The 12,986-nt window shown below is 35.3% G+C and overlaps 2 pseudogenes; one reads left to right on the top strand and one right to left on the bottom strand.

The window, feature by feature from the left end:
• Positions 1-3,923: 3,923 nt before the first annotated feature.
• On the top strand, positions 3,924-7,602 carry LOC125821689 (uncharacterized; annotated as a pseudogene).
• A 2,384-nt stretch (positions 7,603-9,986) lies between these two features.
• Positions 9,987-12,382, bottom strand: LOC125821690 (uncharacterized WD repeat-containing protein C2A9.03-like; annotated as a pseudogene).
• Positions 12,383-12,986: the final 604 nt, after the last annotated feature.

Raw genomic sequence — 12,986 nt, forward strand, 5'->3', positions numbered from 1 at the left:
AGAGTCCTCAATTCGGACTCCATTTTTGCTCCAAAGTTCATGCAAGTAAAGAGAGGGTAAAGAGATTAATAAGACAATTCAACTTTAATCGATATTGAATAAGTCAAGAATAGAGCCAAATAAAGTCACGCCACAAAATACATTCCTAGATACAAATTAAACTGCAAGCATCAGACAAGATACATGACGATTTTTGAACCAACAAGCAGCCAAGTATGAAGCAATCACACGTGCCTTATCGACACAACATTAAATTCCAACTTCAACAAATTTGAACTATAAAGAAAACATACTTCTCACACCATGATCCTTTAACAGTAATATTTTTTTACATAGCCAAATATTAAATATTCAGGATTAAAAGGAATAAACTCATACCTATATTTCTACTAACAGAGAATAGAACGGAGGCAGCTAACAGAGGAACAAAAGAGACTTAAACTCAAATTTATATGCATCGAGATAAAGCGTGATCATGACGAGCATATAATTTGTAGCATATTTTATAACTAAGCATGACAATAAAGATCTCCATTGAAACGTATTCCTACTTTAAGAAGTATACATGAGCTGCAAATGTTAACATACAAGGACAATTAATAAGCTATCAACTGGGAGGAAAAAAAAAAAAGTCAACAAAAGATATCATCTAAACCTTTTTTTTTCAAACTAAGGGTGTGTTTGGTATGAAGGAAAATATTTTCCATGGAAAACGTTTTCCTAGAAAATGTTTTCCTGGAAAAAAAGTAATTTTGACTTATTTTCTCATGTTTGGTTTGTGTGTAGAAAATATTTTCTCGAAAAGATTTTTTAGTGTTTGATTTATGAATGAAAAATGTTTATGAGAATATGTCTTTTATTTTTACTAGAGTAGAAAATAATTTTTGAAATTGAAAATATTTTTTAAAAACAAACTTAAACTTTTTTGTGGGGTGGGGTCGAGGGTAGGGGTGAAAAATTAAAAATTTGAAGTTGAAAGTATTTTTCAAAAGAAACTTAATTTTTTTTTGGGGGGGGGGGGAGGGGGTCGAGGTTAGGGGTGAAAAATAAAATTTTGAAGTATAAAATATTGCTTAAAAACAAAACTTAAATTTTTTTTGAGGGGGGTGGGGGGTTGGGTAGGGGGAAAGATGGGGGGGGGGGTGAGGGGTGGGGGGTAAAAAAATAAAAAAATAAAATTGGAAATATCTTTTAAAACAACTTTTAATTTATTTTTTTTTGGGGCGGGAGGTTGTAGGGGTAAGGGTGGGGTAAAAAATATATTGAAGTTAAAAATATTTTTTAAAAACAAGCTTTAATATTTTTTTTAAGGGTGGTGGTGGTTGGGGGGTGGGGAGGCTGGTTTGAGGGTAGGGACATAATAAATTGATTTTTTTAACAAAAAAAATTGTAATTTGAAGTTGCAAGAGAGTTTTGGAAAATATTTTCCTTAAGTTTTGAAGAAAAGTCATTTTCCTTAAATTTGAGAAAAATGAGTTGATTTGGAAAACATTTAACCCAACCAAACATGAGAAAATTGGAAAAGATTTTCCGGAAAATATTTTCCTTCATACCAAACACACCCTAAGTGATTCCTTAATTTCAAGATGGCTAAAACACGAAAGAAATATGTCTTCATATTCCTAAAAAGATTAAACTGAAAAAAAAATACACCACTTCATTATAGCTAGAACAAGCAAAGTCTTTCTCGACACCAAATCAGAGGAAAAGGGGCGAAAATCACCTGGTATAGGGCAGTGAACGGGGGCTGCTTCGATCAAAGTCTATATTTGAACAATAACGAACTCGAACAATCTTGAAGCTAGAGTTCAAGAATCAAATTAGTCGTAATTCAAAATCCATCTCTAACTTACTCTGTCCAAATCGCAGAGTCTCTTGGCATCTTATGTTGGCCAAATCTGCCCCTGAGAGGGAGAAAGGAGAAGAGCTAAAGAAGTGTTCAAGGTTTGCATGAAAATAGGACTGGTGAATCTGTCAATGGCTAAAGATAGTTGGAGTTTTCTCTGTAAAAAGAAAAAAGACCAGAAAAAACGAAGGGGATGAGGCAACAACTATTTTGATTTAGAAGATAGGTTTAGGGTTTCTATCTTAACTTGGGTAGATTTGGATTTGGGCTGCACATAGGGCTTTTGGGACGAATTTGGGGCTATTTGCCTTTCTTCTTTTAAATTATGTTGGTCTTCTTACTTAATACTCCCTTTGTCCTAATTTATGTGGTACTTTTCGTTTTCCGAGAATTTGTGGATGGAATCTTCAAATTTTTTGAAATTAAATTTATATATTTGTAAACTACGTAAAAAGTACTATAGGTCACAATAATAGATAATTCAAAATGTTTAAAAAATTTATGAAAAAATTACGGTCAAAGATATACTTGTTTGAATCTTGAAATCCGAAAAGTGCCACATAAAATGGGACGGAGGGAGTAACTGATACAATATATGTTAAAAAATGACAACTAATAATTTACATAATAAAATATCAATATTACAAATTTACGCTAATATAAAATAGACAAATATAAAAGAAGGATTTATAATTAGTTTAATAAGTACGAAACTTGAAATAAAGTGACAACAAATTATTTTCTTAAGAAAAGAAGGTGCAAAAAGTGATAATAGAAATTTCGATAATAAAACATATAATTTTAGTGGATAAATAGTTGTAGTAGTAAAATAGTTGTGAAAAAGGAATATTTGATACGTTACTAATTTAGAAGCTCAAAAACAATAAATTAAAAGAAAGGAGGGTCAAAATTCGGTGTCAACTACTTGTCCCTCTTTAACCAAAGACGATGTAAGAGTTTCTGGGCAAAGAAGTTGACATAGTAGCCAATTTTGTCTTAACAAATAAATACAACCTTGGGATAGTAAGAGAAAATATGAGCATTGGATAACTGATGAGGTATAGGATTGTGTAAACAAGGTAGTCGCGAGTTTACAAAAATTGCTCCAATATTGAATTATGATGTTATTGAATATTGTGATTGAGGAGAGTGTTCGAGATTGGAGTTGAGCAGAGTTCAAGGTAGACCTTTGACCTTTGTTGGAAAGCTAAACTTTCACAACAAATTGCCCAGTTCACTGCTTTGATAAAGTTTCACGTTGCATTGTGTCTCTTGTTGCTGCATATAGATTGTGCTTTCTGCCAAATCTTGATAAAATTGTTAGGAAATAATATAAAGCTAAGATTATAAATAAATATCTTATGATAAATATCATATAAGAGTTTATGTATACTACAACGCGGAGCAATGGATATTTCGTCGCTATATTGTAATTAATTATATCGCCATCCTTTTGTTGCTAATTTTGTAGATAAATTTATGGCGCGTAAAATTGGCGCCAAATTTTTGTAATGGAATTGATATTTCGTCGCTAGGCCATCACTATATATGGTTTTAATTTACTTTTAGTTTTTATAGCGAAGTAATTATAAATCCATAGCTAATCCATCGTTATATAGCGACAAAAATATGTTTGTTGCTAAAATCTGTCACTAAACGCTGATTTTTTTGTAGTGATGTTTTTACATAAAAATGTGGATATATTCTATAGGATCTTCAATACCCATATATCTGTCATTAGACGTGTGTAACAGACTAACTGAATAGCTCCAAGGTTACTCATTAAAGTAGTGACTAACTTTGACAAGTTCTGAATATCCCATATTTTGCACATTTTATCCTAGTTCAAATTGCAAACGTTAGGCCATCAGGATGCCACATTGATGCAAATGAGTAGTCCACAAGTCCACACAAAGGATAAAAAACTTTTCCATTCCTGCAGTCAACCAAACGACCTATCGCGATCAACAAGCAAAAAACAAGCACCATAAATTTTCGCCCCAAGATCATTTAGTTGGAGTATAATATGTAGTATCAACCAAGAGATGAAGTTTATTACATAGAAGATGAATATGAAATGGAAGAACTAGATTATTCTGTTGATGAGTTCCAAGGCGTAGACTTGGGTGGCTTTGATTCGGTTGAATATGAGTTGCAAGACATAGACTTGGATGAGTTTGATTTGGATGTAAATGAGCTCTTAGACGTAGGCTTAGGTGACTTTGATTCAGATGTAGATGAGTACGATAACATGAATAAAAGAATGTAAGATATTTTGGCTATAGAGGTAAGGAAGGGCAAATATATTAAAGGGATCCCCTAGAAAGGGTTCCCATAACTAGGGAGACAACTAATCAAAGAAGACTACAACGCTATCAGAACTATAAAAATATTCCTCACTCTGGTTAGACATCAGAAAAGGAGTGCAAAACCACGAAGAAAGGTAATTTAAACTATGATTTCAGATGGAATGGAAGATTCATAACATCAACGTCCTCTCATCCCCCGCTAAGGAATTTGGTTTGGACACCTTTTAACCATGATGTGTGAATGATGTCTAATTTTTCAGACATCTGTTGCACTAACGTCCTCTCAACCCCAAGTTTAGGAAGTTGGTTTGGGCACCTTCGAAGCATGATGAGTACCTGATGTCTCATTTCTCTGAAATTCATTGGTCAACATTGACTTGGTGAAAACTGAAATTCTCAATTTATCAAGGCATGTAGCGCCACTCTTGAAAAATCTTGAAATCCTTTTAAAGGGATTTACGGAGATCCTAGTAAGCACTCTTGCCATGAAAGATAAGTTGCTTTTTACTAGCGGATTACAAGGAGAACTTTTTGTCAAGTATTTAGATAAGCTTGGAGTTTTCTTTTGTTCTCGTCGACCTAAGTCGAGGATGTCATTACCACTGCTATTGAGATTAAAAATATCTGCCAGAGGTGGACTTCATTTTATAGCTTCAAATAATGATTCTAGAGTTAGAGATTTTGATTTCGAGAAATTTTAATTTTCTAACCATTTCCATTTTCCCGAGCCAGTGAATCATAGTTCACTCAGTCCTGATGACAATCTCTAACTCCAGGATGGCATCACTGGTTAGGATAATTGGAAATGATTAGATAGTTGAGATTTCTCCAAATCGAAAACTCTAACTGTAGAATCATTATTTAATGTTATAAAATAGAGTGCACCACTGATAGTGTTGTTAATATTAATAGAAGTGGCAATGGCATAATCGTTATACGTTGGTCAAGAACAGAAGCAAACTCCAATATGATCTAAATACTTGACGATTAGTTCTCCTTGCAATCTTCCAGCAACAAGCAACTTATATTTCACAACAAGAATAATTACTTGGGTCTCCGTAAATCCCTCTTAAAGGCTTTTAGCGTGTTTCTCTAGTGGCGCTACCTGCCTTGATAAATAGACAATTACTGTTTTTGTGCAGGTCCACGATTACTAGTAAATAATAGAAAAATGAGACATCAGAAGATGCCTCAACAAAATTCCTCAGTTGGGGGTGGGGGGGTGGGTGAGGAAATGCTGATATAAAGGATCTTGTATTCCATATGAAATCATAGTACAAATAATCACCCTACCCTAGAAAGTCGTCGGAAATTGACGCACATTGCTTTGTCTGGCTGAGTTTTCTTCCCCTGAATATGGGGTTCATGCATATATCATTGGATCTACTTTTATTAATATAACCATCTGCCACCTGGGTAGCATATATTGTCATAGTTGCCTGCCAGCAACGATAGCTATTTGATTCTCTACCCGGATTGTAGAAGCTCCATTACAATTTGAGAATTATTATTAAATTGTGTATCTACATTATTACATTGACATCATATCTATAGACACTACATTAGATTCCTTTCTCGACTAGGAAACTACAGTACTGTTCTTTTCCAAGTAGGATTATATATTTTTATTTTTATTTTATGACTGTGATGATCGGATCATCTTTCATGCACCTCGACTAAATTTACAAGAGACCTACCACCTCCTTAGCAACAAGTATCAAGTAACTCTGTTCACCAAGGCTAGGACATATGGAAAGAATCAACTAGTGTTTTTGTCTCCGCTGAGTTTTGACCCTAAGATGTAGGATTCACAACCACTTCATTGACCACTCGGCCACATCCTAGGGTACCAAATAGGGTTTTATATACTAATACTTTTCCAAGTAGGTGGCCTGTGTTATAAAGGAGACCATACTCAGTTTTATCGTTCAAATGACAGAGATAGTCTATATTACAAATAGCACGATAAAAAAATATGAACCTAAATGTAATCCACTTCTACCCTCAGAGTGCTCATATTATTGCATCAAGATATGAGTAGTTGTGTCATCGCTCAAGCTCAAGGAGGCTACTAAATTTGTGATTCCACACGCCAATGATAAGGGACTCTCTATCAGGACTAAAAGACACTCGTGATATCTCACCAGAGAAATCATTTTCTTACTCCACCTCATATCCACATTTTACAAAAAAATGTAAAAAAATTCTACAAGCTCAGCCATACTCATAAATATGTCATCACACGCCTAGAAGATTGACTGAAAGCTTCAAGGTTACCCTTCGAAGTAGAGACTAACTTAGACAAGTTCTGAATATCCCATATTTTGCATGTTTTATTTATGTTCTCCTTTGCAGATGTTAGTCCATCAGGATGTCACGATAATGCAAATGAGTAGTCCACATGTCTACATAAAGGAGAAACAACCTTTATATTCCTGGAGTTAATAAAAAAACCTATTGCGATTCACATGCAAAAAACGAACACCCTAAATTTCCATCTCAAGATCATTTAGTTGGAGTGTAATATGTACCATCAACAAGGATATGATGTCAATTACATAGAAAATTAATAAGAAATTAAACAACTAGATGAATTAATTGATTAGTTCCAACACGTAGACTTGGGTGGCTTTGATTCAGATGTAGATGAGTCGCAAGGCATAGACTTGGACGACTTTGATTTGGATATAGATGAGTTTCTATGCATAGACTTAGGTGAATTTAATTCAGATGTACATGAGTATGACTACATGAATAAAAGAATTCAAGATATTTTGGTTGTTGAGGTAAGGAATGACAAAGGTATTCAAGGGATCCCCAAGGAAAGGGTTACCATAACCACGGAGACAACTAGGCAAAGAAGACTACAACACTATCAAAAATATGAAAATATTCCTCAATATGGTGAGATATGAGAAAAGGATTGCAAAACCATAAAGGAAGACGATTTATACTATGATTTTAGATCGAATGCAAGATCTATTACATCAACGTTCTCTTACCCTAGCTGAGAAATTTGGTTTGGGCACCTTCTAAGCATGATGTATATTTGATGTCTCATTTTTCTATCATTGATTGGTCATCATTTACATGTGCAAAAATTGAAATTCTCAATTTATCACGGGATGAAGCACCACAGGAGAATCATCCCGAAATCTTTTTAGAGGGATTTAAGGAGACATGAGTAAGCACTCTTGCTGTGAAAGATAAGTTGTTTGTTACTAGTGGATTGCATGGAGAACTTATCATCAAGTATTTATATAAGACTTGGGTTTTCTCTTATTTATGCCAACCTATGTCGATGATGCCATTATCACTTCTATTAAGATTAACAACACTGCCAGTGGTGCACTTCATTTAATAGCTTCAAATTATGATTCTGGAGTTAGAGACTTTGATTTCAAGATATTTCAACTGTCTAACCATTTCATTTTCCCTAGCTGGTGAATCATACATTACTCAGCCAGCTTGATGGAAATCTCTAACTTCAGGATGGCATCACTGGCTCGGAGAACTGGAAATATTTAGACAATTGAAATTTCTCCAAATCAAAATCTCTAACTATAGAATTATTATTTGAAGCTATAAAATGAGGTGCACCGCTGACAATGTTAGTAGTCTTAATAGCATTGAAAATGTCATCATCATCATATGTCAACCGAAAACAAAAGCAGACTCTAGGATTATCTATCTACTTGACAATTAGTTCTCTTTGCAATCCACTAGAAACTTACTTTTCACAGTTAGAGAGCTTACTCGAGTCTCCATAAATCCCTCTAAAAGGCTTTCAAGATGTTTCTCGAGTAACCCTACATGACCTGATAAATTGACAATTTTAGTTTTTGCGCTGGTCAATGATGACCAATGACTGATAGAAAAATGTGACATTAGGTACACATCATGCTTAGAAGATTCCCATACCTAAATTCCTCAGTTGGGGAAGAGAGAATGTTGATGTAATGGATCTTGCATTCCATTTGAAATCATAGTATAAACCGTCTTTCGTTGTGGTTTTTCACTCCTTTTCTGTTGTCTCACCAGATTGAGGAATATTTTTGTAGTTCTGATAGTGTTGTAGTCTTATTTTCCTACTCGTCTTCCTGGTTATGGTAACCCTTTCCAATGGGATCCCTTGAATATCTTTGCCCTTCCTTACCTCGACAACCGAAATATCTTATGTAAAGATATGACACATAAGCCTAACTCAACCCCAAAAGCTAAGTCATGAGAGGAGGTTTGTTCAAGTCCATATAAGGACACATATTTTCAATCCCTCTACCGATATGGGACTTCTTAACACTCCCCCAATGCCCAGACCTCAACTGGAGCGTGAACACTTCTAAATGGGGTCCCAACATCAGTGAACAACAAATTGGGATAGGTCTGGCTTTGATACCATGTAAAGATATGACACTTGGGCCTAACTCAACCCCAAAAGCTTGCTTATGAGGGGAGGTCTATCCAAGTCCATATAAAAGGACCAATTTTCCATCCCTCTACCGATGTGGGACTTCTTAACATCATGGATTCTATTATTCATGTATTCATACTCATCTACATCCTAATAAAAGCCACCTAAGTATATGTACGCTTTGGAAATCATCTACATCCAAATTAAAGTCATTCAAAGTCAATGCCTTGCAACTCATCTACATCATAATCAAACCCACCCAAGTCCACACCCTAGAACCCATCAATAAAATCATCTAGTTCTTCCATTTCGTATTCATCTACTATGTAATCATCATCATCTACTTGTTGATGGCACATGTTACACTCCAATTAGTTATCTTGGTGCAAAAATTTAGGGTGCCTATTTTTCGCCTGTTGATCACGATAGGTTTTTTGGTTGACTCCAAAAAAAGGAGAAATTGTTTATCCTTTGTGTGGACATGTGGACTACTCATTTGAATCAGTGTGGCATCCTAATGGCCTTACATTTGCAAGTGGGAACCAATATAAATATGTAGAATATGGGATATTCGAAAACTTATCCAAGTCAGTCACTACTTTGAAGGGTAACCTTGGAGCTATTTAGTCAATATGCTACATGTCTGATGACTGATTTATGTACGAGGTAGAGCTAGTAGAATGTCAACAATTTTTAATGTATAATGTGGAAATCATAGTAAAAACAAGCACCCAACCCTAGAAAGTCTTCAGAAATTGACGCATGGTGATCTGTCTGGTTGAGTTTGCTTACCCTGAATATGGGGTTCATGCATATGTCATTGGCTCTAGTTTTGTTAACATAACCATTGGACAGATGAGCAACATATATTGGTCATAACCGGGTGCCAGCAGTGGAAGCTTTTTGATTATCTACCCGGATCGTAGAATCTCTAATATAATGTGAGAAATATTGGAGAAAATATTATTGAATTATGTTTCTACATAATTACATTAAGACCCTTTTTATAGATATTACATCAGATTTCTTTTTCGACTAGGGCATTACAGTACAATCCTTTTACAAGTAGGATTCTATATTTATTAATTTATTTTATGATCTGGTGTTTGGACTAGCTTTCGTACACCTCGACTAAATTCACAGGATAACTACCACTTACTCTTTCCACCAAGGCTAGAACAGATAAGATGAATCACCTAGTGAATTTTAGTCTCTACTGAGTTTTGAACCTGGGGCATGTCACACCCTTTGGTTCCAAGTAGGATTTTATATACTAATCCTTTTCCAAGTATGTGGCCTATGCTATAAAGGATACCACACTCTGGTTAAACGATCAAATGACTAGAGATCGTCTAGCTTTCAAATAGCATGATAAAACAAATATGAACCTATATATAATCAACTTCTACCTTCAGTGTGCTCATATTAATGTATCAAGGTATGAATAGTTGTATAGTCACCCAAACTCAAGGAGGCTACTAAATGTGTGATTCCACATGCCAATGATAAGGGACTCTACATTAGAACTAAAAGACACTTCTCATATCTCACTGTAGAAATCAATTTCTTTCTCCACCTTATATTCCACATATTACTTAAAAAATGCGGATAAATTATACAAGCTCTGCCATTCCCATAAATCTGCCATCAGATGTGTAGCAGATTGATCGAATAGCTCCAAGGTTCCCCTTGAAAGTAGTGACTAACTTGGACAAGTTCTGAATGTCCCATATACTGCACGTTTTACCCTGGTTCCCAGTTGCAAATGTTAGGCCATCAGGATGCCAGACTGATGCAAATGAGTAGTTCACATGTGCACACAAAGGAGAAATAGCCTTTCCAATCCTGGAGTCAACCAAAAAAGCTATCAAGATCAAAAGGGAAAATCAAAGACCCTAAATTGTCGCCCCAAAAGCATTAATTAGAGTGTAACATGTCGCATCAACTAGGATATGATGTTGAATACGTAGTAGACGAATATGAAATGGAAGATCTAGATGATTTGATTGATGAGTTCCAAGGCATAAACTTGGTGGTTGTGATACGACTGAAGATGAGTTGCAAGATAGACTTGGATGACTTTGATTTTGATGTATGAGTTCCTAGGCGTAAACTTAGGTGGATTTGATTTGGATGGAGAAGAGTATGAGTACATGAATAAAAGAATGCAAGATACTTCGGTTGCTGAGGTAAGGAAGGGAAAAGATATTGAATGGATCATGTGGGAAAGGGTTACCATAGCCAGGAAGACAACTAGGAAAACAAGATTACAACGCTATCAGAACTAAGAAAATTTTCCTCAATCTTGTGAGACATCATAAAAGGAGTTCAAAACCAAAAATAAAGACAGATTGTACTATGATTTCAGATGGAATGCAAGATCCATTACATCAACGTTCTCTTACCCCACTAAGGAATTCAGTATGGGCACTTTCTAAGCATTATGTGTACCTGATGTCCCATTTTTCTCTCATTCATTGGTCATCACTATCCTGTGTAAAAAAATAAAATTCTCAATTTATCTGGGCATGTAGTACCACTTGAGAAACATCTCGAAAGCCTTTCAGATGGATTTACGAAGACCCGAGTAAGTATTTCTATTGTGAAAGATAAGTTGTTTGTTGGTGGTGGATTGTAAAGAGAACTTATCATCAAGTAGTTAGGTAAACATGAAGTTTACTTTTCTTCCCGCTGATGTATGATGATGATAAAATTACCACTGTTATTGAGATTAACAACATTGCCAGTGGTGCACTTCATTTTATAATTTAAATTAATAATTCTTGAGTTAGAGATTTCGATTTCGAGAAATTTCAACTGTCGAACCGTTTTCAGTTTCCCTAGCCAGTGATGACATCCTGCAGTTAGAAATTGCCATCAGGGCCGAGTGATGTAGGATTCACTAGCTGGGAAAAATGGAAATGGTTAGACAGTTTAAATTGATCCATATCGAAATCTTTAACTCCTGAATCATTATTTGAAGCTATAAAATAAAGTGTCGCACTAGTACTGTTGTTAATCTGAATAGCAGTGGTAATGACATCATCGACAAATGTTGGCGAGAACAAAAGCAAACTCTAGTCTTATCTAAATACTTGATGATAAGTTCTCCTTGCAATCCACCAGTAATAAGCAACTTATATTTCACAGCAAGAGTTCTTGCTCGGGTCTTCATAAATCCCACATAAAGATTTTATGAATGATTCTTGAGTAGCGCTACATGCCCTGATAAATTGAGAATTTCAATTTTCACGTAGGTCAATGATGACCAATAAATGATAGAATTACAAGACATCAGGTATGCATCATGCTTAGAAGATGCCTAGACCTGATTCCTCAACGGGGGGGTGAGAGAACATTGATTTAATGGATCTAGCACTCTATCTGAAATCATAGTATAAACTATCTTTCTTTGTGGTTTTGCACACCTTTTTTGATGACTCACCATATTGAGGAAAATTTTTTCATGGTTTTGAAAGCGTTATAGTCTTCTTTGCCTAGTTGTCTACCTGGTTATGGTAGCCCTTTCCCAGGGGATCCTTGAATATCATTGCCCTTCCTTATCCCAACATCCGAATATCTTGCATTCTTTTATTCATATACTCTAAATCATCTATATCTGAATCAAAGCTACCTAAGTCTACACCTAGGAACTAATCTACATCCAAATCAAAGTCATCCAAGTCTATGCCTTGCAACTCATCTACAACGAAATCAAAAGACACCCAAGTCTACGCCTTGGAACTCATCAATAAAATCATCTAGTTCTTTCAATTCATATTTATCTTCTACATAATCTCCTTGTCTATGGGACATGTTACACTCCAACTAACGGATCTAGGGGCAAAACCCCTTCGCTAGAAAGTCACCAGAAAATGACGCACGGTGATCTCTCTGGAAGAGTTCTCTTCCACTGAATATGGGGTTCATGCATATGTCATTGGCCCTTGTTTTGTTAACATAACCACTACTCAGATCAGTACCATATATTGGTCATAGACGCCTGCAGTAGTGGAAACTCTTTGACTCTATACCAGGATTGTAGAAGCTTCGATACCATATGAGAGAGAATAGAGAAAAATATTATTGAATTGTTTGTCCACAATATTATATTGAGACCCTATTATAGATATTACATTAGACTCTTTTTCTGACTAGGACACTATATTACAATCCTTTTTTCATGTATTATTTTTTATTTATTTTTTATGTAAGCGGCGTCAGACCAACTTTCATGCACCTCGACTCCTTTCATGGATACCTAGCACCTCCCACCAACAATAGGTATCAGGTAACTCAGTCCACTCATGCTAGGACAGATGGAAATAATCACCTAGTATTTTTTTTCTATGCTAAGTTGTGTTGTCCAGCGGAGCCTAGATGAAAGTGACCCACACAGATAGCCGACTACTTTTAAATA

The sequence above is a fragment of the Solanum verrucosum genome, unplaced genomic scaffold, assembly GCF_900185275.1.
Source record: "Solanum verrucosum unplaced genomic scaffold, falcon-dt-bn FXZP01000213.1, whole genome shotgun sequence".
Classification (NCBI taxonomy): domain Eukaryota; kingdom Viridiplantae; phylum Streptophyta; class Magnoliopsida; order Solanales; family Solanaceae; genus Solanum; species Solanum verrucosum.